Below are 23723 nucleotides of genomic sequence, written 5' to 3'. Positions count from 1 at the left end.
TTGGCTCTCGTCCATCTCTGAGAGGCAGACGGGAGAATTAAAAGAAATTAAGAGAATTAAGGGGCCTTGAAAGGGGACGAGACTGTACTGGATGAACCCTAGTTGCTATGCAGAGTAATAAAGTATTTCTGTGCTACAGGCATCTCAAGAGAAACTACTAATATGTTAAATTACATCAATAATAACCAACTTATGAAGCAGTCATAACCTTTAAACTGACTTCTGCTAGAATGCATGCAAATTAACCAATTTTTATAAAATAAAAATAATAATACAATTAAATATTAATACTAATAAACAAATAAATATATAAATCAACAATTAAGTGGATTATATTAACTTTTTTGTGTGTGTTTTTTGTGCACATTTATATTTTTTGTTTATCAATTCAATTGATAATATATCGTATTGATTGTAAATCAATTGATCAATCAAAAATGTTTTCACAGAATGCATCTATCACTGTCAGCCATCTTCTATTAATGACATCACAGAACAAACCAGCTAGTATATCTCTATTTCATCTTTTGGAGGTGTTTAAAAAGTCCCTGAAGAGGACAATGACTATTTTCAATTCAAGTTTTCCTTTTCCTCCACTGATTATAAAAGTGAACCACTTATACTACACCAGACATTTAATAAATTATAATTGCAAAAATCAATAGCATAGCCCAGAGGTGGAGCTGCACCAGGAGAACCACTGAGCACAGAGGTGGAGCTGCACCAGAAGACCTACTGAGCCCAGTGGTGGAGCTGCACATGGAGACCCACTAAGCCCAGAGGTGAAGCTGCACTAGGAGACCCACTGAGCCCAGAGGTGGAGCTGCACCAGGAGACCCACTGAGCCCAGAGGTGGAGCTGCACCAGGAGACCCACTGAGCCCAGAGGTGGAGCTGCATGTACAGCAGTTGTAGTTGCAAGCAAAGTCAAGGAAGAAAAAATGAGGTAAGATCATTAAACACTCGTTTATGAATTACTTTTTTGATCCATACATTAAGCAAAACATCTAGAATTTAAAAAAGAAATCAATAAACATTTTTAAATGTTTGTTTTATTATGACATAAGACAATTAATTACATTGTTAAGAAAATAGAATATACTAGCAGGTGACAGAATCAGATTTGTAATGCAATTTGACTGCGCTGAGTATCTACACTCTACTGTCTGTCCCTGTTTAAACCTTGCCTGCCTGAGCATTCTAAAACAAAGCTTCATTTGGATCCGACCCCTGTTGTCACCTCCACTCATTACAATAATGTTTTGCATAATGTACAATGTCTTGACTGGCCTTGATTCTACAACTTTGAATAAAGAAACAACTGAGGCATTTAGTAAATGTCTATCACTGTCTGGCATCTTCTAATAATGATGCCATCATGGAACACATTTTTGGAATGCAAGATTGTAACCACTGCTATATACAGTTGAAGTCAGAATTATTCGCCCCCCTTTGAATTATTATTATTTTTTTATATTTCCCAAATGATGTTTGACAGAGCAAGGACATTTTCACAGTATGTCTGATAATATTTTTTTCTTCTGGAAAAAGTCTTATTTGTTTTATTTCGGCTAGAATAAGAGCAGTTTTTAATTTTTTAAAACCCATTTTAAGGTCAAAATTATTAGCCCCCTTAAATTCCTTTTTGTTCCGATAGTCTACAGATCAAACCATCATTATACAATATATTTCCTAATTACCCTAACCAGCCTAGTTAACCTGATTAACCTAGTTAAGCCTTTAAATATTTAAGCTGTATAGAAGTAAAAAATATCTAGTCAAATAGTATTTACTGTCATCACTGTCATTAGAAATGAGTTACTAAAACTATTATGTTTAGAAATGTGTTGAATAAATTTTCTTTCCGTTAAACAGAAATTGGGGGGAAAAAAATAAACAGTAGAGCTAATAATTCAGGGGGGCTAATAATTCTGACTTAAAATGTATGTAGTAAAATCACAAAGGTAACCATTATATATAAAAATATATATATAAAATATATATATATATATATATAATAATAATAATATATATATATATAAAAAAACAATAAATAACCCTAAACTTAAGACTACTAGTAAATCACAGTTATGTTTAAAAACAAGAGCAGTTTCTAATGTTCTGAGTCATGACAACATGTATTGAGGTAGAATAACTACATTGTTCTCTGCTTTTGCTTTGGGATTCACACTCCCCAGATAAAGAGAAAGATGACAACAAAAAGATGATTTAAATCACAAATTTTGGCTTGATCTCACTGGTGGAGCTGCAGAATAAAACCATCTGAGCCCAGAAGTGCAGCTGCACCAGGAGACCTATTGAGCCCAGAGGTGGAGCTGTACCTGCACCAGTAGACCTACTGAGCCCAGATGTGGAGCTGCACTAGAAGACCCACTAAGCCCAGAGGCGGAGCTGCATGTAAAACAGTTGTAGACGCAAGCACAGTCAAGAGAGGAACAAAGGAGCAGATGTAAGATCATTAAACACTCGTTTATGAATAACTTTCTGATGTTCTTTCATGCAGGATATGGAAAACATTACCTAGATTTAAGATGAACATTTTTTAAAAATAATTTAATGTGATGATAAAATTGGATTTTTAAAATTCAGTGTTATTTGAAATGTATATATTACATTATTATATATGTGGACACCATGCAATTAATGTACGCTCAATTATTAAGGACAATGAAATAAATAACAATTATGACAAAAGCATTAACACACATGCAGAAACCTTTCAGCAATATATGTAAATCATGGAAAACATTGACTGTTATTTATAACAGTTTATTATAGCTTCATTTATCTCAGTTACAATATGTCAACATCTGAAATTGAACACAACATAGTTTCAGTTAAAACGGATTTCTTTACAGGATTCAATAATTTTTTTTTTTTAATTTTCTCCAAAAGCCCTAAATGGTTATTCAGGGTAATATATAATTTTAAATGTCTGTTTTGTTACCATATAAAACTATTTCTAACATTGTTGAGAAAATAGAAGAGGTAGGTTACAGAATCAGACGTGCATTGCAGTTTATCTGCACTGTTGCTTGATGTCCACATACTTTGACAGGTGGTTTTGGTGAATAAAAACAAATATATTTTACTCTTAAAACTAGTTTATAAAATACTAACATATTACTTCACTGTACCCTTTTTATTTTTTACATTAGTTGAGCTCCTTGTATAAAATGCTTTCACAGAATGTCTGGTGCATTTAGCACATGGCTATTCATCACTGCCAGACATCTTCTATTAATGATGTCATCATGGAACAAACCTGCTAGTATATCCATTCTATATTATCAACAATGCTGTGAACTGAAACAATGAAATAACAATATAATAACAAAACAAAAGCATTAACACACATGCGGAAACCTTTCAGCAACACATGTAAACCATGGAAAACATTCACTGTTATTTATATCAGTTTATCAGTTACAGTATATCAACATTTAGATTAAACACAAAATAGTTCAGTTCCAGCGTATTTCTTTAAGAAATTATTTTTTTATTTTCTCCGAAAGCCCTAAATACTTAATTATGTTGATATATAACTGTTACATGACTTTTTTATTACAATATAAAACTATTTATAACATTGAGAAAATAAAAAATCAGGTTACAGAATCAGACTTGCATGTGTCGTAAATATTGATTTCTCATTAATTACAAATTATCAGACCGGAGGTTTTGAATATCAGGAAATAGACTTTATTCTCCATAATAAAGCCGAGAAAGAGCAGAGCAGACCCCAGAGCATTCTGAAGTCTCTCCTGGACACCTTCTGAAGTCTCTCCTGCACCTTCTAAAGTATCTGTGTTTGTTACAATTTTTATACAGGATTATTTGACACACCCCTAAGTCTCTTTTTAACTCTTGACCATTTTTGAATAGGTTTTTAGTCTAAGGGGTCCTGCTATTCTTGGCTCTCAGCCCACTAGCTCATGTCAGCAGAGATGTTACAGGTCTATGTCAGCAAAGTATAGATGCAACTTATGCAAAGGAATAAGTGTTTACATACATTGTCATGAAAGCATAATCACTTGATACTATGTTACTCATTCTAACTTCTGAAAAAATATAGCTTCATACAAGTATTTAACATATATGATCAGTGCTTTACATATTCAGTTATTCTACACAATCAGTCACTCAGCCTTCTCCTAGTGTTGCTCCTGTAGGCATTCTCATCTTACACAGACATATCACTGTATTTTTAACACACGCTGGCATGTTTGCTGCAAACACTACATACATTTTGAGAAGAGAAAATTAACTGCTTTACACTTAGAAAATACTTCACACTGAGAGAATAGAAATCTTCTTCAATCCCTCCTCTTAAGACTTTAGTCTTAATATTATTGTCTTTTAACCCCAAAGTGCAATTTCATAATCCAGTTCTCTTAATTACCTCTATCTAGTGACTGATATTAGCCACATAGCTGTTATCAATTGACCAGATTATGCCACCGTACTTTGACAGAAGTCCAGCCAAACATCTTCCCTGTTGATTTGAAGGAAGTAAAAGACTGTACTCTGTTTTTCTCTTAACACATCAAAGACAATAAAGTTTTAAGCATAAGTATTCAGTTGGTTCAGTGCTAGCTGCTAGTTTTCACACTCATGTAGAATATACTTAAGTGATATTATATATAGGTACCATGAAAGCAATATGCAAACAAAATCAATATGCAAACGTAAAAAGCATCAAATGTTGATCTTGATCTTTGCTCATCCTTGTTTCTCTTCTTCTAAGCTATCAGCATCTTCATTAGACTTTGAAAAGATGTTGATGGAGATGTGTGGTTGAGAGTCTGAGTTCTGAAATCTGCAGTTGTGCATTCATCATCCCTTGACTTGTGGCACTTCTGTATGTGGTACTCAGGCATATTATCAGAATCACTCTTTACTTTGCTCTGATAAACTCTTGCTTCCACACGTTGCACTTAGTAGCTCAGAGCTTTGGAATATTCAGGCTCCTCTGTTTCCGGTCAGCTTTCCCTTGCTGGAGTTGTTTCCTTTCGCTCCTTTGAGGCATTGGTACCTCATCAATGGCATCCTCTTTGGCAGCTGTTGGATTTGCCCCCATCCAGATATGGTCCTTTCCTCCTGAGCTCTCCAGAGCATCCTCAGATAGACTCAATCACCTAGACCAATTGGACCTTGTATCACTGCTCTTTCACATGGCTCCTTTCTGGTTTCCTGCACAGATATCGCTTTGCACATGGCAATTATTTATTTCTTCATTAAAGTCCCTACTGTATTAGACATCTTTGCAAACCATTCCAAGAGGTTATGTGCAAGGTTATAGGTGAGATTATATGCAAGGTTTTATGCAAAGTTTCATGTGGTTTCTTGCAAGGGTCATGCGGTTTCTTGCAAGGTTTCTTTCAAGGGTCGACCCAATAGCAGTTCATGCGATGCAGTGTTAGATGCCTGTTTCTGTCAGTTTCCATGCCATCACTCACCAATGCACTTGTTAGCAAATTAATCCCATTAAGTTTATTTTTTTCACATATTTCATTGAGCGTTGGTCTTGATGGATCATCTTCATCTCTTTCAGCCATTTCTGGTAATTGAGCATAATACAATTATTCTCTCTTTTGCTTTATTCAAAATTTTCCATACTTCTTTAGATGTTTTTATTTATTGATCATTCATTAACTTCATGAATACTTTATGAATGCAAACCCATTATGAACTTATTTCTGAAGGCATTTCAAAATTTAGGAAATACTTCTCTTGTCACAGATGTAATAACTATCCCTGCTTCATAATCTGCTCCTGATGCTACCTCTAATCATCTACTCATCATAGTTTCTCAACAGTGCTTCTTCGCTGAATAATTCTTCATCCAGTCAACAACAAAAACAGTCATCATATCTCACTGTTTGGAGCAATGGTCTCCAGTCAAGTCTTTTAATTGAACTAGAGCTTTGTGAAGTTGCAGATAATTCAATCATCCACATATTGTGACAGTGTCCATCCTAAGATATTTTCCCTAATTTTAACCCCTTTATGCATTCTGGTGTATACAGTGTTTGCTATTCATCAAGCTACACAAGTACAAACAAGTTTCTACCCTCCTCTGGTAGTTACCTAAAATAAACTCAATAGAAACTAAGCACTTAATATATTTACCATCCAAAAGAACATATCTCCACATACAATATGAACTTCAGCTGGAAAATCTTCTCCTATTGATTGCTCTTAAATCATATTATCAACATTAAGCCTCTTTTATCTGTCTTGATTAACCATTTATTTTAATTATCAAATTAACTTCAATTAAATATTATTAGTTACTTATAATTTATTACTACTTTAAATTTAAATTTAAATAGAAATGTCTAGGACAGATTGCATATTACATTATAGATGTTTCTATTAGTGCTCTTATATTTTTACACTATTCAATAGAGTTTTGTACCTATTTCATCATTTAGTGGTTTCATTTCTGGGCAGATCTACATCTGATTTAATTTTAACCCTCACTGTGCTGCATGGCTGATTTTATCTGCATCTCAGTCCTGTAATGACAATCATTTAGTTGGAATTTGACACTTCTTTCTTTTACTAATCAATTTTCTGATCTATATATTAATTCCTTTTTTGTCTTTGAGTTATTTTCTTTTGGCTCATAATTATTTCCTAAGGCACTCCCATTAAACTAGTTGTTTATACAATTTTGATGCACTTTTTTATCAGCTGACTAAAACTTACTGTATGTTTTGTAAATTTCTCTTTGCTCTGTTTTAACTATTATTCCTTATTAATTCCTTATATTGTTTTCTTAAACACTTTTCTCTTTCAATTTTTCTTATAGTAATTTAGAACTGTTACTTTTTGACCTTATCATGTCCTATGAATTAATTTCAATTGTTGTTTCAATCTTCTCTTTAACTGTAAATCATTTTTCTAAATTTGAATCTCTTTCCAGTTTTCAATATCCAATCTTGATTTAGGCCATTCACAATAAGATTATGTTAAGATATTTCCTTTACTTAATTTTAATTTAAATACTTAATTCCATTCTTATTTATTCTCCAAATTATTTATTGCCTTATCAAAAGCTTTTTCTTTTTCTTTAGTTACCACCCTGCATTGTAATTTATCCTTCTATGTTTAAGGAACTTTTATTAAGCCTACTGAAACTTAAACTCAAATTATTTACCATTCATCATAATATATAATTTCATCATTTAAAGTTTTACCTTGAAATTACCATATAACACTTTTTTTTTTACTTAAAAATTTGCATGATAATAATTTCTCAAATTGACAGGAGTCTGATTTGATACAAGAATGGGTAGTTACACTTTTGTTCTTAATTTTTCTTCTGTAATGCTTGAACTTAATTTGGACTTTAGGAGCTACTTTGAGATGGACTGTCAGACTATCCCCCCTCGCAACCTGAGACAACTAGCTCCAGATTGGCGCAACAGTCTTTTCTATGTTGTCCTGAAATTGCTTCATATCAGGGCACAGTGTTTCCCCCTCTCTCTTTGGGCTGGCTTCTTTCTTTGACTCAGCTGATGTAAAGTTCTGGTGGAGCGTTTTTTCTTTTTGATCAATTCATCAGTCTCTTGTTAGTGTCTCTTTTGAATGTCTCTGAACAAATGTAGCTTTTTCAGTCCTCAGTAAATCCTGGGCATAAAGTTCATGTCACAAGTGTCCACAGCCATTTTGCTCTGTGTTTTTCAAACACCTTTCCATTTGCCAGTGTACTCAGATGTCTGGTAGGTACAAGACTACAGTCCCCCAAAGTTCATCCCTATGTCCTCTTAATTAATATATATAGAATTTAGCTCATGACTCTTTTTTTTTTTTTTGCCCCCATTTTTTCCTTCATCAAATAAAGACTCCTTTTATCCATTTTTTTATTAATTAATTTATTTATTTATCTATTTTTGTTTGCTGTTTAACAACTTATTTTTTCTAATTCTCAATCATTTTTATCATATGTAAATATGCTTAATTTTCTATTTGTTAAATTTTCTTATAATTAATTTCTTTGGCTTCAGATTGTGCTTCACTTATTTTTCCTAATCTTATTCTAGTGTTTCCTCACTAGTTACATTACATCTTACACTATTTTAATTTCTCTAACATTTCCATACCTGTTTTAATTCAACAGTACTATATGGTGGCCAAATGTCTAATATACCTGTTCAAAATCCTTACTGCAATAGCTTCAAGTTCATAGTACTATTTTAACTCTACATGTTTGTTTACTTTAAGCATTTTTCCAATCTGAAATGCAATTTTTAATTTTAAATTAATTTTTAGGTACATAAAATATTAATTATATATAATTTTTGAACTCACTATGATGTTCTTTCATTTTTCCTCAGTGTCTATGCTTTACATCTGACTCACTGCTTTTACTACAAATAGCTGTTGGCTCAGATGACAGCCTGTAGCTGACTTTAAAACAGATGACAACAGTCAACTTACTCCACAACAATTTTTTATTGCACTTAAACATAATTTTATCTTTTAAAGCCAAAACTTTTTTTCTTTAAAATGTTACTGTTTTTTCTAATTTTTATCTTATCTCTTTAATATATATTTTTAAACATCTTCTCTTTTTATTCTATTAAACAATGTTTGGACTTTTTTTTTTTCTCCATTTTCCTATGCTTCTTTTCCTTTTCAAAAATTAGCATTTTTGTCTCTTAGATTTTCCTAATTAATTTTTTTAAGCTTATTTTCCTTAAACAGTTGATCATTAACTCTTCAATTAATCCATATTCATTAAAGTTTTTTCTTCTAATTTATTCTCTATCAAAGAACTAACTTATCTATTTTTATTTATACTGATTTAGTAAATTTATTTCCTTATCAATTTAACAATTTATATCCATATGTAGTTATTTCTATGCTTCAATTTTTTAATTTCTTAGTATTTATTAATATAGCTTTCAGTTGCATTTTTATTAACACTTTTTATTTTTTAAATCTTATTCTATCATTAATATTTTCTTATTTTATTTATCTTATTACATTACTTTATAATATTTCTTTACTCTTTAGCTTCTATCTGTCCTGTGAAACTTTTGTTCTTAAAATAGACAGATTCTTACCACTCCTGAAGCAGACCTTCTTCCAGACTGTCGACATGTCAGGAATTTCAGTCACCTCTCTGCCTAGTTCATACTTAAAAACACTTCAAACACACAGAGATTATTCAGAAAAATGTTTAACTAGTATATTGTTCTTTTCAGTCTGTGTCTTTCAAATGCAATATGATCTTAATTAATTTTATGAGGCTTAAACCTCCTCTGTATCACAATCTCTTCCCTAAACTGCATCACTCTCTATCTTATTGTTCTTAAATCACACAACATATGCAATCTTCCTTTTATATTATAATATAAAACGATAATTCTTTTAAACTCACTCTTATTGCAAACATACTTCTAGACACAATCATACTTCTCACTCATCCTAACCTCATCTCTTACACTGTGTAACCTGAACCTCACCTCTATTCTAGTCTCTCTAGATCAAAGGTGAAGCTTCTAAGCACCCCAGCAACACAGACAAATACACAAATACTTACAATTACATAAATACATCTCACTCCTCTTGAGTGACCTGTCCGAACAGCCTCTAACCTTAGAGCTGTAACCACAGAATTCTTCACTACACTCCTCTTGAGTGCCTGTTACTTCTGCTCCCGTCTTTACTGTCCTTCAGTAAAAATAGCATTTCACAGGATTTTTGCCTTTTTTCCCCCAGCCTCCTGAATAATAATATTTATCATTATTAAAACAGAACGGGTACTCCGAGGTCTTTGCGCGCTTCTCTCTATACTTTATTAATCTGTTTTAACTTATTAATTGTCACCACACTTTAAGAACTTCCTCTTAAAACTTAAAAATGCTCTATGCATATTCTTCATTATTAAAAATTTCCCAAACATGAGTAACAGTTACTAGTTAACGTTTATCCTATCCATCAAGGCCCTCTTAGGAAAACACAGATCATTTGCATGCAAATTGTTATTTTCTTCTGGTATTCAAAACCCCATTGTTTTCCTTTTATATCTTTACTTTTACTTTTTTAGTTTTACTTGTAGTTCGTTATAGCTGGAGAAACAGTTCAAGTGACTTTTTACCGTTACAAGCAGGTCCTTGGTAGAAAAAACACAAACGTATAAGCGAAAATTGCTTACCGTTTTTTATCGTGGCCACATATTTGTGTTTTTCCTCCAAGCCTCAGCATGTCCAGTGTCACTCGTTCGTCTCTGTCCAGCCCCACGATTTTGGGCGGCATTTGTCGTAAATATTGATTTCTCATTAATTACAAATTATCAGACCGGAGGTTTTGAATATCAGGAAATAGACTTTATTCTCCATAATAAAGCCGAGAAAGAGCAGAGCAGACCCCAGAGCATTCTGAAGTCTCTCCTGGACACCTTCTGAAGTCTCTCCTGCACCTTCTAAAGTATCTGTGTTTGTTACAATTTTTATACAGGATTATTTGACACACCCCTAAGTCTCTTTTTAACTCTTGACCATTTTTGAATAGGTTTTTAGTCTAAGGGGTCCTGCTATTCTTGGCTCTCAGCCCACTAGCTCATGTCAGCAGAGATGTTACAGGTCTATGTCAGCAAAGTATAGATGCAACTTATGCAAAGGAATGAGTGTTTACATACATTGTCATGAAAGCATAATCACTTGATACTATGTTACTCATTCTAACTTCTGAAAAAATATAGCTTCATACAAGTATTTAACATATATGATCAGTGCTTTACATATTCAGTTATTCTACACAATCAGTCACTCAGCCTTCTCCTAGTGTTGCTCCTGTAGGCATTCTCATCTTACACAGACATATCACTGTATTTTTAACACACGCTGGCATGTTTGCTGCAAACACTACATACATTTTGAGAAGAGAAAATTAACTGCTTTACACTTAGAAAATACTTCACACTGAGAGAATAGAAATCTTCTTCACATGATGTCCACTTACATTGACCGTTTTATTTTGGTGAATAAAAAAAACTACATTTCACTCTCTGACATTTAGTTTATACAATACTAACATATTACCTCACTGTACATACCCATTTTATTTATTTTTTAACTTCACTTGATCTCCTCATATAAAATGTTTTCACAGAATGTCAGTTGCATTTAGCACATGGCTATCTATCTTTTTTTAGTTAATACATAGATTTTTTAATTAATACATTGCTATTTTTAATTAATACATTGCTTTTTAATTAACACATTGCTTTTTTTAATTAATGCATTGCTTTTTTTATTAACACTTTGCTTTTTTTAATTAATACATTGCTTTTTTAAATTAATACATTGCTTTTTTAAATTAATACATTGCTTTTTTAAATTAAACATTGCTTTTTTTAATTAATACATTGCTTTTTTAATTAATGCACTAGTTTTTTAAATTAATACATTGCTTTTTTAATTAATATATTGCTTTTTTTATTAATATATTGCTTTTTTTAATTAATACATTGCTTTTTTAATTAATACATTGCTTTTTTAATTAATATATTGCTTTTTTAATTAATACATTGCTTTTTTTAATAAATACATTTCTTTTTTTAATTAATACATTGTTTTTTTTAATTAATACATTGCTTTTTTAATTATTATATTGCTTTTTTAATTAATTCATTGCTTTTTTTAATTAATACATTGCTTTTTTTATTGATACATTTCTTTTTTTAATTAATACATTGCTTTTTTATTAATACATTGCTTTTTTTAATTAATACATTGCTTTTTTAATTAATACATTGCTTTTTTTAATTAATATATTGCTTTTTTAATTAATACATTGCTTTTTTTTAATACATTGCTTTTTTAATTAATACATTGCTTTTTTAATTAATACATTGCTTTTTTAATTGATATATTGCTTTTTGTAATTGATACATTGCTTTTTGTAAATGATTGCACATCTTTTGAATGAGTTTAAAAAGTCAATACTCATCTCAGAAACCACTTTCATTTCAAGGTTTTCTATAATCCTCCACTGATTATAAAAGTGAACTATACATACTACACCAAGCATTTATAAGTGTGCCTCATTTTTTGTCAGATTTACTGGGGGAGCTGCAGCACAAAACTAACTGAGCCCAGAGGTGGAGCTGCACCAGGAGACCCACTGAGCCCAGAGGTGGAGCTGCACCTGCACCAGGAGACCCACTGAGCCTAGAGGTGGAGCTGCACCAGCAGACCTACTGAGCCCAGAAGTGAAGCTGCACTGGGAGACCCACTAAGCCCAGAGGTGGAGCTGCACGTAAAACAGTTGTAGATGCAAGCACAGTCAAGAGAGGAACAAAGGAGCAGATGTAAAATCATTAAACACTCGTTTATGAATAACTTTCTGATGTTCTTTCATGCAGGATATGGAAAACATTACCTAGATTTAAGATGAACATTTTTTAAAAATAATTTAATGTGATGATAAAATTGGATTTTTAAAATTCAGTGTTATTTGAAATGTATATATTACATTATTATATATGTGGACACCATGCAATTAATGTACGCTCAATTATTAAGGACAATGAAATAAATAACAATTATGACAAAAGCATTAACACACATGCAGAAACCTTTCAGCAATATATGTAAATCATGGAAAACATTGACTGTTATTTATAACAGTTTATTATAACTTCATTTATCTCAGTTACAATATGTCAACATCTGAAATTGAACACAACATAGTTTCAGTTAAAACGGATTTCTTTACAGGATTCAAGAATTTTTTTTTTAATTTTCTCCAAAAGCCCTAAATGGTTATTCAGGGTAATATATAATTTTAAATGTCTGTTTTGTTACCATATAAAACTATTTCTAACATTGTTGAGAAAATAGAAGAGGTAGGTTACAGAATCAGACGTGTATTGCAGTTTGTCTGCACTGTTGCTTGATGTCCACATACTTTGACAGGTGGTTTTGGTGAATAAAAACAAATATATTTTACTCTTAAAATTAGTTTATAAAATACTAACATATTACTTCACTGTACCCTTTTTATTTTTTACATTAGTTGAGCTCCCTGTATAAAATGCTTTCACAGAATGTCTGGTGCATTTAGCACATGGCTATTCATCACTGCCAGACATCTTCTATTAATGATGTCATCATGGAACAAACCTGCTAGTAAATCCATTCTATATTATCAACAATGCTGTGAACTGAAACAATGAAATAACAATATAATAACAAAACAAAAGCATTAACACACATGCGGAAACCTTTCAGCAACACATGTAAACCATGGAAAACATTCACTGTTATTTATATCAGTTTATCAGTTACAGTATATCAACATTTAGATTAAACACAAAATAGTTCAGTTCCAGCGTATTTCTTTAAGAAACTATTTTTTTATTTTCTCCGAAAGCCCTAAATACTTAATTATGTTGATATATAACTGTTACATGACTTTTTTATTACAATATAAAACTATTTATAACATTGAGAAAATAAAAAATCAGGTTACAGAATCAGACTTGCATGATGTCCACTTACATTGACCGTTTTATTTTGGTGAATAAAAAAAACTACATTTCACTCTCTGACATTTAGTTTATACAATACTAACATATTACCTCACTGTACATACCCATTTTATTTATTTTTTAACTTCACTTGATCTCCTCATATAAAATGTTTTCACAGAATGTCAGTTGCATTTAGCACATGGCTATCTATCTTTTTTTAGTTAATACATAGATTTTTTAATTAATACATTGCTATTTTTAATTAATACATTGCTTTTTAATTAACACATTGCTTTTTTTAATTAATGCATTGCTTTTTTTATTAACACTTTGCTTTTTTTAATTAATACATTGCTTTTTTAAATTAATACATTGCTTTTTTAAATTAATACATTGCTTTTTTAAATTAAACATTGCTTTTTTTAATTAATACATTGCTTTTTTAATTAATGCACTAGTTTTTTAAATTAATACATTGCTTTTTTAATTAATATATTGCTTTTTTTATTAATATATTGCTTTTTTTAATTAATACATTGCTTTTTTAATTAATACATTGCTTTTTTAATTAATATATTGCTTTTTTAATTAATACATTGCTTTTTTTAATAAATACATTTCTTTTTTTAATTAATACATTGTTTTTTTTAATTAATACATTGCTTTTTTAATTATTATATTGCTTTTTTAATTAATTCATTGCTTTTTTTAATTAATACATTGCTTTTTTTATTGATACATTTCTTTTTTTAATTAATACATTGCTTTTTTATTAATACATTGCTTTTTTTAATTAATACATTGCTTTTTTAATTAATACATTGCTTTTTTAATTAATACATTGCTTTTTTTAATTAATATATTGCTTTTTTAATTAATACATTGCTTTTTTTTAATACATTGCTTTTTTAATTAATACATTGCTTTTTTAATTAATACATTGCTTTTTTAATTGATATATTGCTTTTTGTAATTGATACATTGCTTTTTGTAAATGATTGCACATCTTTTGAATGAGTTTAAAAAGTCAATACTCATCTCAGAAACCACTTTCATTTCAAGGTTTTCTATAATCCTCCACTGATTATAAAAGTGAACTATACATACTACACCAAGCATTTATAAGTGTGCCTCATTTTTTGTCAGATTTACTGGGGGAGCTGCAGCACAAAACTAACTGAGCCCAGAGGTGGAGCTGCACCAGGAGACCCACTGAGCCCAGAGGTGGAGCTGCACCTGCACCAGGAGACCCACTGAGCCTAGAGGTGGAGCTGCACCAGCAGACCTACTGAGCCCAGAAGTGAAGCTGCACTGGGAGACCCACTAAGCCCAGAGGTGGAGCTGCACGTAAAACAGTTGTAGATGCAAGCACAGTCAAGAGAGGAACAAAGGAGCAGATGTAAAATCATTAAACACTCGTTTATGAATAACTTTCTGATGTTCTTTCATGCAGGATATGGAAAACATTACCTAGATTTAAAAATTGTTTTTTTTAAATAATTTAATGTGATGATAAAATTGGATTTTTAAAATTCAGTTTTATTTAAAATGTATATAAAAATCAGGTTACAGAATCAGACTTGCATGATGTCCACTTACATTGACCGTTTTATTTTGGTAAATAAAAAAAAACTACATTTTACTCTCTGACATTTAGTTTATACAATACAAACATATTACCTCAATGTACATACCCATTTTATTTATTTTTTAACTTCAGTTGATCTCCTCATATAAAACGTTTTCACAGAATGTCAGTTGCATTTAGCACATGGCTATCTATCTTTTTTTAATTAATACATTGCTTTTTTAATTAAAACATTGCTTTTTTAATTGATACATTGCTTTTTTTAATTGATACATTGCTTTTTTGCATTTAGCACATGGCTATCTATCTTTTTTTAAATGAATACATTGTTTTTTTATTAACACATTGCTTTTTTAATTGATACATTGCTTTTTTTAAATAATACATTCCTTTTTTAATTAATACATTGCTTTTTTAATTAATATATTGCTTTTTTAATTAATACATTGTTTTTTTATTGATACATTGCTTTTTTAATTAATATATTGCTTTTTTTAAATAATACATTCCTTTTTTAATTAATACATTGCTTTTTTTAATTAATATATTGCTTTTTTAATTAATACATTGCTTTTTTAATTGATACATTGCTTTTTTTAATTAATACATTGCTGTTTTTATTAACACTTTGCTTTTTTTAATTAATTCATTGCTTTTTTAAATTAATACATTGCTTTTTTTAATTAATACATTGCTTTTTTAATTAATATATTGCTTTTTTTATTAATATATTGCTTTTTTAATTAATGCATTGCTTTTTTTATTAACACATTGCTTTTTTAATTAATACATTGCTTTTTTTAATTAATACATTGCTTTTTTAATTAATGCACTGCTTTTTGTAATTAATACATTGCTTTTTTAATTAATATATTGCTTTTTTTTATTAATATATTGCTTTTTTTAATTAATGCATTGCTTTTTTTATTAACACATTGCTTTTTTAATTAATACATTGCTTTTTTAATTAATATATTGCTTTTTTTAATTAATACATTGCTTTTTTAATTAATACATTGCTTTTTTTAATTAATACAATTCTTTTTTTAATTAATACATTGCTTTTTTAATTAATACATTGCTTTTTTAATTAATATATTGCTTTTTTAATTAATACATTGCTTTTTTAATTGATACATTGCTTTTTTAATTAATACATTGCTTTTTTTAATTAATACATTGCTTTTTTTATTAACACTTTGCTTTTTTAATTAATACATTGCTTTTTTTATTAACACTTTGCTTTTTTAATTAATACATTGCTTTTTTAAATTATTACATTGCTTTTTTAATTAATACATTGCTTTTTTTAATTAATACATTGCTTTTTTAATTGATACATTTATTTTTTTAATTAATACATTGCTTTTTTTATTGATACATTTCTTTTTTTAATTAATACATTGCTTTTTTTATTAAAACATTGCTTTTTTTAATGAATACATTGCTTTTTTAATTAATACATTGCTTTTTTTATTAACACATTGCTTTTTTAATTAATACATTGCTTTTTTAATTAATACATTGCTTTTTTAATTAATATATTGCTTTTTAATTAATACATTGCTTTTTTATTGATACATTTCTTTTTTTAATTGATACATTGCTTTTTTGCATTTAGCACATGGCTATCTATCTTTTTTTAAATGAATACATTGTTTTTTTATTAATACATTGCTTTTTTAAATAATACATTCCTTTTTTAATTAATACATTGCTTTTTTAATTAATATATTGCTTTTTTAATTAATACATTGTTTTTTTATTGATACATTGCTTTTTTAATTAATATATTGCTTTTTTAATTAATATATTGCTTTTTTAATTAATACATTGCTTTTTTAATTGATACATTGCTTTTTTAATTAATACATTGCTGTTTTTATTAACACTTTGCTTTTTTTAATTAATTTATTGCTTTTTTAAATTAATACATTGCTTTTTTAATTAATGCACTGCTTTTTGTAATTAATACATTGCTTTTTTAATTAATGCACTGCTTTTTGTAATTAATACATTGCTTTTTTAATTAATATATTGCTTTTTTTATTAATATATTGCTTTTTTTAATTAATGCATTGCTTTTTTTATTAACACATTGCTTTTTTAATTAATACATTGCTTTTTTTAATTAATACAATTCTTTTTTTAATTAATACATTGCTTTTTTTAATTAATACATTGCTTTTTTAATTAATATATTGCTTTTTTAATTAATACATTGCTTTTTTAATTGATACATTGCTTTTTTAATTAATACATTGCTTTTTTTAATTAATACATTGCTTTTTTTATTAACACTTTGCTTTTTTAATTAATACATTGCTTTTTTTATTAACACTTTGCTTTTTTTAATTAATACATTGCTTTTTTAAATTATTACATTGCTTTTTTAATTAATACATTGCTTTTTTTAATTAATACATTGCTTTTTTAATTGATACATTTCTTTTTTTAATTAATACATTGCTTTTTTTATTGATACATTTCTTTTTTTAATTAATACATTGCTTTTTTATTAAAACATTGCTTTTTTTAATGAATACATTGCTTTTTTAATTAATACATTGCTTTTTTTATTAACACATTGCTTTTTTAATTAATACATTGCTTTTTTAATTAATACATTGCTTTTTTAATTAATATATTGCTTTTTTAATTAATACATTGCTTTTTTTATTGATACATTTCTTTTTTTAATTAATACATTGCTTTTTTTTAATTAATACATTGCTTTTTTAATTAATACATTGCTTTTTTAATTAATACATTGCTTTTTTAATTAATATATTGCTTTTTTAATTAATACATTGCTTTTTTAATTAATACATTGCTTTTTTATTTAATACATTGCTTTTTTATTGATATATTGGTTTGTGTAATTGATACATTGCTTTTTGTAATTGATTGCACATCTTTTGAATGAGTTTAAAAAGTCATTACTCATCAGAAACCACTTTCATTTCAAGGTTTTCTATAATCCTCCACTGATTATAAAAGTGAACTATACATACTACACCAAGCATTTATAAGTGTGCCTCATTTTTTGTCAGATTTACTGGTGGAGCTGCAGCACAAAACCAACTGAGCCCAGAGGTGGAGCTGCACCAGGAGACCCACTGAGCCCAGAGGTGGAGCTGCACCTGCACCAGGAGACCCACTGAGCCTAGAGGTGGAGCTGCACCAGTAGACCTACTGAGCCCAGATGTGGAGCTGCACTAGGAGACCCACTAAGCCCAGAGGCGGAGCTGCACGTAAAACAGTAGTAGACGCAAGCACAGTCAAGAGAGGAACAAAGGAGCAGATGTAAGATCATTAAACACTCGTTTATGAATAACTTTCTGATGTTCTTTCATGCAGGATATGGAAAACATTACCTAGATTTAAGATGAACATTTTTTAAAAATAATTTAATGTGATGATAAAATTGGATTTTTAAAATTCAGTGTAATTTGAAATGTATATATTACATTATTATATATGTGGACACCATGCAATTAATGTACGCTCAATTATTAAGGACAATGAAATAAATAACAATTATGACAAAAGCATTAACACACATGCAGAAACCTTTCAGTAATATATGTAAATCATGGAAAACATTGACTGTTATTTATAACAGTTTATTATAACTTCATTTATCTCAGTTACAATATGTCAACATCTGAAATTGAACACAACATAGTTTCAGTTAAAACGGATTTCTTTACAGGATTCAAGAATTTTTTTTTTAATTTTCTCCAAAAGCCCTAAATGGTTATTCAGGGTAATATATAATTTTAAATGTCTGTTTTGTTACCATATAAAACTATTTCTAACATTGTTGAGAAAATAGAAGAGGTAGGTTACAGAATCAGACGTGCATTGCAGTTTGTCTGCACTGTTGCTTGATGTCCACATACTTTGACAGGTGGTTTTGGTGAATAAAAACAAATATATTTTACTCTTAAAATTAGTTTATAAAATACTAACATATTACTTCACTGTACCCTTTTTATTTTTTACATCAGTTGAGCTGCTTGTATAAAATGCTTTCACAGAATGTCTGGTGCATTTAGCACATGGCTATTCATCACTGCCAGACATCTTCTATTAATGATGTCATCATGGAACAAACCTGCTAGTATATCCATTCTATATTATCAACAATGCTGTGAACTGAAACAATGAAATAACAATATAATAACAAAACAAAAGCATTAACACACATGCGGAAACCTTTCAGCAACACATGTAAACCATGGAAAACATTCACTGTTATTTATATCAGTTTATCAGTTACAGTATATCAACATTTAGATTAAACACAAAATAGTTCAGTTCCAGCGTATTTCTTTGAGAAATTATTTTTACTTAAAGCCCTAAATACTTAATTATGTTGATATACAGTTGAAGTCAGAATTATTAGCCCCTCTTTGATTTTTTTCTTCTTTTTTAAATATTTCCCAAATGATGTTTAACAGAGCAAGGAAATTTTCACAGTATGTCTGATAATATTTAATAATAAGCTGTTAAATGTCTGTTTTATTACAATATAAATGAATACAAGCAGGTTACAGAATCAGACTTGCTTGATGTCCACTTACATTGACCGTTTTATTTTGGTGAATAAAAAAAAACTACATTTCAAATTAAATTTAGTTTATAAAATACTAACATATTACCTCACTGTACATGCCCGATTTATTTATTTATTTTTTTCCTTGTATAAAACTTTTTCACAGAATGTCTAGTGCATTTAGCACATGGCTATCTATCTTTTTTAAAATTGATACATTGCTTTTTTTAATTGATACATTGCTTTTTTAATTGATAAATTGCTTTTTTTAATTGATACATTGCTTTTTTAATTGATACATTGCTTTTTTTAATTGATACATTGCTTTTTTTTAATTGATACATTGCTTTTTTTTAATTGATACATTGCTTTTTTAATTGATACATTGCTTTTTTAATTGATACATTGTTATTTTAATTGATACATTGTTATTTTAATTGATACATTGCTTTTTTTAATTTGAACATTGCTGTTTTGTAAAACCTACTGTAGTACAGAATACATCTCACAACAATTACGAACAAAATAAATAAACTAAAACGAGAGAAATTATCTTAGTTATACAATCAAAGTATAAACGGAAACCAGGGGTAAAAAAATAAATAAATAGGTAAGATAATAATAAGAATAAAAAAAATTATTTCATTAAATGAAATTTACAATGCTTCATATGTTTTTTTTAGCTTTTCTATTTCTAATGTTACATAGTGTAGTACCATATTATTAAATCTCCTTTACAAAATGCTCACAATTTGGCTTAGCTTTGGCTTATTTCTTAACATGAATATGGTATTTTTCAAGTAATATTATAAGTTGCATAAGAAAATATGTTGTACTTTTTGAATAAATTCCATGTTGTACTAAAGCAAACACATGGCTTAATCTTCTATTAATGATGTCATCATGGAACAAACCGGCTAGTATATCTATTCTATTTGATCAACAATGTTATGAATTGTCTTATATCATAATAAAACAGACTAAAACCTAAAAATATTAAACTTTAAAAATATCTAGATAAAATTTTGCTTAATTCATGCAAGATAGAATTTATAAATGAGTGTTCAATGATCTTACCTTCTGCTCCCTTTTTCCTCTCTCAACTGTGCTTGCTAATACAACTTAGTATAAAATGTTTTTACTGACTGTCTGGTATATTTCGCACATGGCTATCACTGTCAACCATCTTCTATTAATGATGTCATCATGGAACAAACCTGCTAGTATATCTATAATTAAGTCCATTCAATCTTTTTAAAGAGTTCAAATACACTGAAGATCACAATGACCACTTTCAATTCAACTTTTCCTTTTCCTCCACTGATTATAACAGTAAACCACTTGTACTACACCAAACATTTTAGAAATTATAATTTCAAAAATCATTAGCATAGCCTAAAAAGAGAGTCTACGTGTGCATCGAAAAAACTAAGTTGTGCCTTATTTATTGTCAGATTTATTTAAATATTTTCAATTGTTGACTTGGGCTCACTAGTGGGCTGCACCAGGAGACCCTCTTAGCCCAGAGGTGGAGCTGCACCAGGAGACCCACTGAGCCCATAAGTGGAGCTGCACAAGGAGACCCACTGAGCCCTGAGGTGGAGCTGCACCAGGAGACCCACTGAGCCCAGAAGTGGAGCTGCACCAGGAGACCCACTGAGCCCAGAGGTGGAGCTGCACCAGGAGACCCACTGAGCCCAGAGATGAAGATACACATAAAACAGTTGTAGTTGCAAGCACAGTCAAGAAAGGGAAAAAAAGAGCAGAAGGTAAGATCATTAAACACTTGTTCAATAAATTGTTTCTGATGCTGTATCATGCATAAAATATGGAAAACATTACCTAGATTTTTTAAATATATTTATATATATATATATATATATATATATATATATATATATGTGTGTGTGTGTGTGTGTGTGTGTGTGTGTGTGTGTGTGTGTGTGTGTGTTTTTAGTATTTTAATGTGATGATAACATTAAAATCTATTTTAATTTAAACAAATCTGTTTTATTTTAAAATGATCTAACTGGACAATCTGCAACTAATGAGTAAAATGGGACATAAAGCCACTGCTGATAATATGGAATTTTATGTTTTTTATGACATGTTGTGCTATTTATATCAGTTCAACTATTAAGAACAATTATATTACAATATAATAACAAAGAAACATATTGTAGTAACAATAACAGTAGTAACATATTTAGAAATCATGTCATGGAATGTCATGGAAAAGTTTCACTGCTGATTGTAAAAACTTAATATGACTTCATCCTTATCCTACTTCAGGTGGATTCATTTCAGTTATAGTATATCAACATCTGAAATGTAAAATAACAGTTTCAGTTAAAACTAATCTCTTAACAGCATCTGAGAGTTTATTTTTATTTTTTGTAAGATCCCTAAATAGTTATTCGTGTCGATAGATTTGTTAAATATCTGTTTTGGTACAATATAAAACAATTTATAACATTTAAAACAATTGAATATATACTAGCAGGTTACAGCATCAGAACTGTAATGCAATTTGGCTGCACTGTTGCATGATGTCCACATACATTGACAGTGGTTTTTGCTGAATAAAAAATACATTTTACTCTAAAATTTAGTTCATTAAATAGTAACATATTCGTAATATGTTACTGCACATATTATATTTGTTTAATGTATATTAATCTCCTTGTGTAAAATGTTTTTACAGAATGTCTGGTGCATTTAACACATAGCTTTCACTGTGATATAATTAATCATGTCATCATGGAACAAACCACCTAGTATATTAATTTTATTTGTTCAACAATGCTGTGAATCATTTTTTATATTAAAATATATATTTTTATTGTTTTGCCAGATTTATGTGTAAAATAATATCAGAAGGTAATTTATAAATGATGAGTGTTCAATGATCTTACCTTCTGCTCCCTTTTTCCTCTCTCAACTGTGCTTGCTAATACAACTTTGTATAAAATGTTTTCACTGACTGTCTGGTATATTTCGCACATGGCTATCACTGTCAACCATCTTCTATTAATGATGTCATCATGGAACAAACCTGCTAGTATATCTATAATTAAGTCCATTCAATCTTTTTAAGCAGTTCAAAGTCACTGAAGATCACAATGACCACTTTCAATTCAACTTTTCCTTTTCCTCCACTGATTATAACAGTTAATCACTTGTACTAACTACACCAAACATTTTATAAATTATAATTGCAAAAATCACTAGCATAGCCTAAAAATAGAGTCTAGGTGTACATAAAAAACGGGTTAAAATAAATAAGTGTGCCTTATTATCAGATTTATTTAAATATCTGACAATAAATGAGGCACACTTCGTTAAATTCTTGTCTTGAGCTTGCTGATGGAGCTGCACTAGGAGACCCACTGAGCTCAGAGGTGGAGCTGCACCAAAAGACTCTCTTAGCCCAGAGGTGGAGCTGCACCAGGATACCCACTGAGCCCTGAGGTGGAGCTGCACTAGGAGACCCACTGAGCCCAGAGGTGGAGCTGCACCAGGAGACCCACTGAGCCCTGAGGTAGAGCTGCACTAGGAGACCCACTGAGCCCAGAGGTGGAGCTGCACATAGAACAGTTGCAAGCACAGTCAAGAAAGGAAAGTAAGGAGCAGGAAGTAAGATAATTAAAGGGTCATGAAACCCATGTCGTAGCAGGGAGTTTACACACCTGGGATTAAGAAAAAAGTCAGTAAAATGGGAGAAAAGAGGGAAGGATTTGCATTAAAAGGGAAGCTTTATTATGTGCATATTTGTTCATTTGCATACTGGCAGTGCAAACCAGCACACAATGAGGTGATGGAGAGTGATTTGGCACACTTAGTTAGATTCTTGTCTTGAGCTTACTGATGGAGCTGCACTAGGAGACCCACTGAGCCCAGAAGTGGAGCTGCACCAGGAGACCCACTGAGCCCCGAGGTGGAGCTGCACCAGGAGACCCACTGAGCCCTGAGGTGGAGTTGCACATAGAACAGTTTCAGTTGCAAGCACAGTCCAGAGAGGAAAGTAAGGAGCAGAAAGTAAGATTATTAAAGGTTCATGCT

General features: G+C 29.7%; 1 protein-coding gene and 2 long non-coding RNA genes across 4 annotated transcripts in view; 1 reads left to right on the top strand and 2 right to left on the bottom strand.

Moving 5' to 3' along the window:
• The window catches only part of dhrs11a (dehydrogenase/reductase 11a), an 88378-nt gene that overhangs the window by 14025 nt on the left and 50630 nt on the right, over positions 1-23723 (bottom strand). The window lies entirely within an intron of this gene.
• LOC141385734 (uncharacterized) lies at positions 533-23325 on the top strand. 2 transcript variants are annotated; one of them, XR_012406645.1, is made up of 7 exons: positions 533-945; positions 2198-2469; positions 12096-12348; positions 14659-14911; positions 18154-18354; positions 21157-21430; positions 23021-23325. It is a non-coding gene; the product is annotated as an uncharacterized lncRNA (long non-coding RNA). The 2 variants fall into 2 exon arrangements; XR_012406643.1 differs by lacking the exons at positions 21157-21430; positions 23021-23325 and having other exon boundaries at positions 18154-19101.
• LOC141385737 (uncharacterized) lies at positions 19149-20849 on the bottom strand. Its single transcript, XR_012406648.1, has 2 exons — positions 20066-20849; positions 19149-19985 (listed from the first exon to the last, which is right to left on the bottom strand). It is a non-coding gene; the product is annotated as an uncharacterized lncRNA (long non-coding RNA).

Source organism: Danio rerio, chromosome 5 (genome assembly GCF_049306965.1).
Source record: "Danio rerio strain Tuebingen ecotype United States chromosome 5, GRCz12tu, whole genome shotgun sequence".
NCBI lineage: Eukaryota > Metazoa > Chordata > Actinopteri > Cypriniformes > Danionidae > Danio > Danio rerio.
This window is presented reverse-complemented; position numbering and strand designations above follow the sequence as displayed.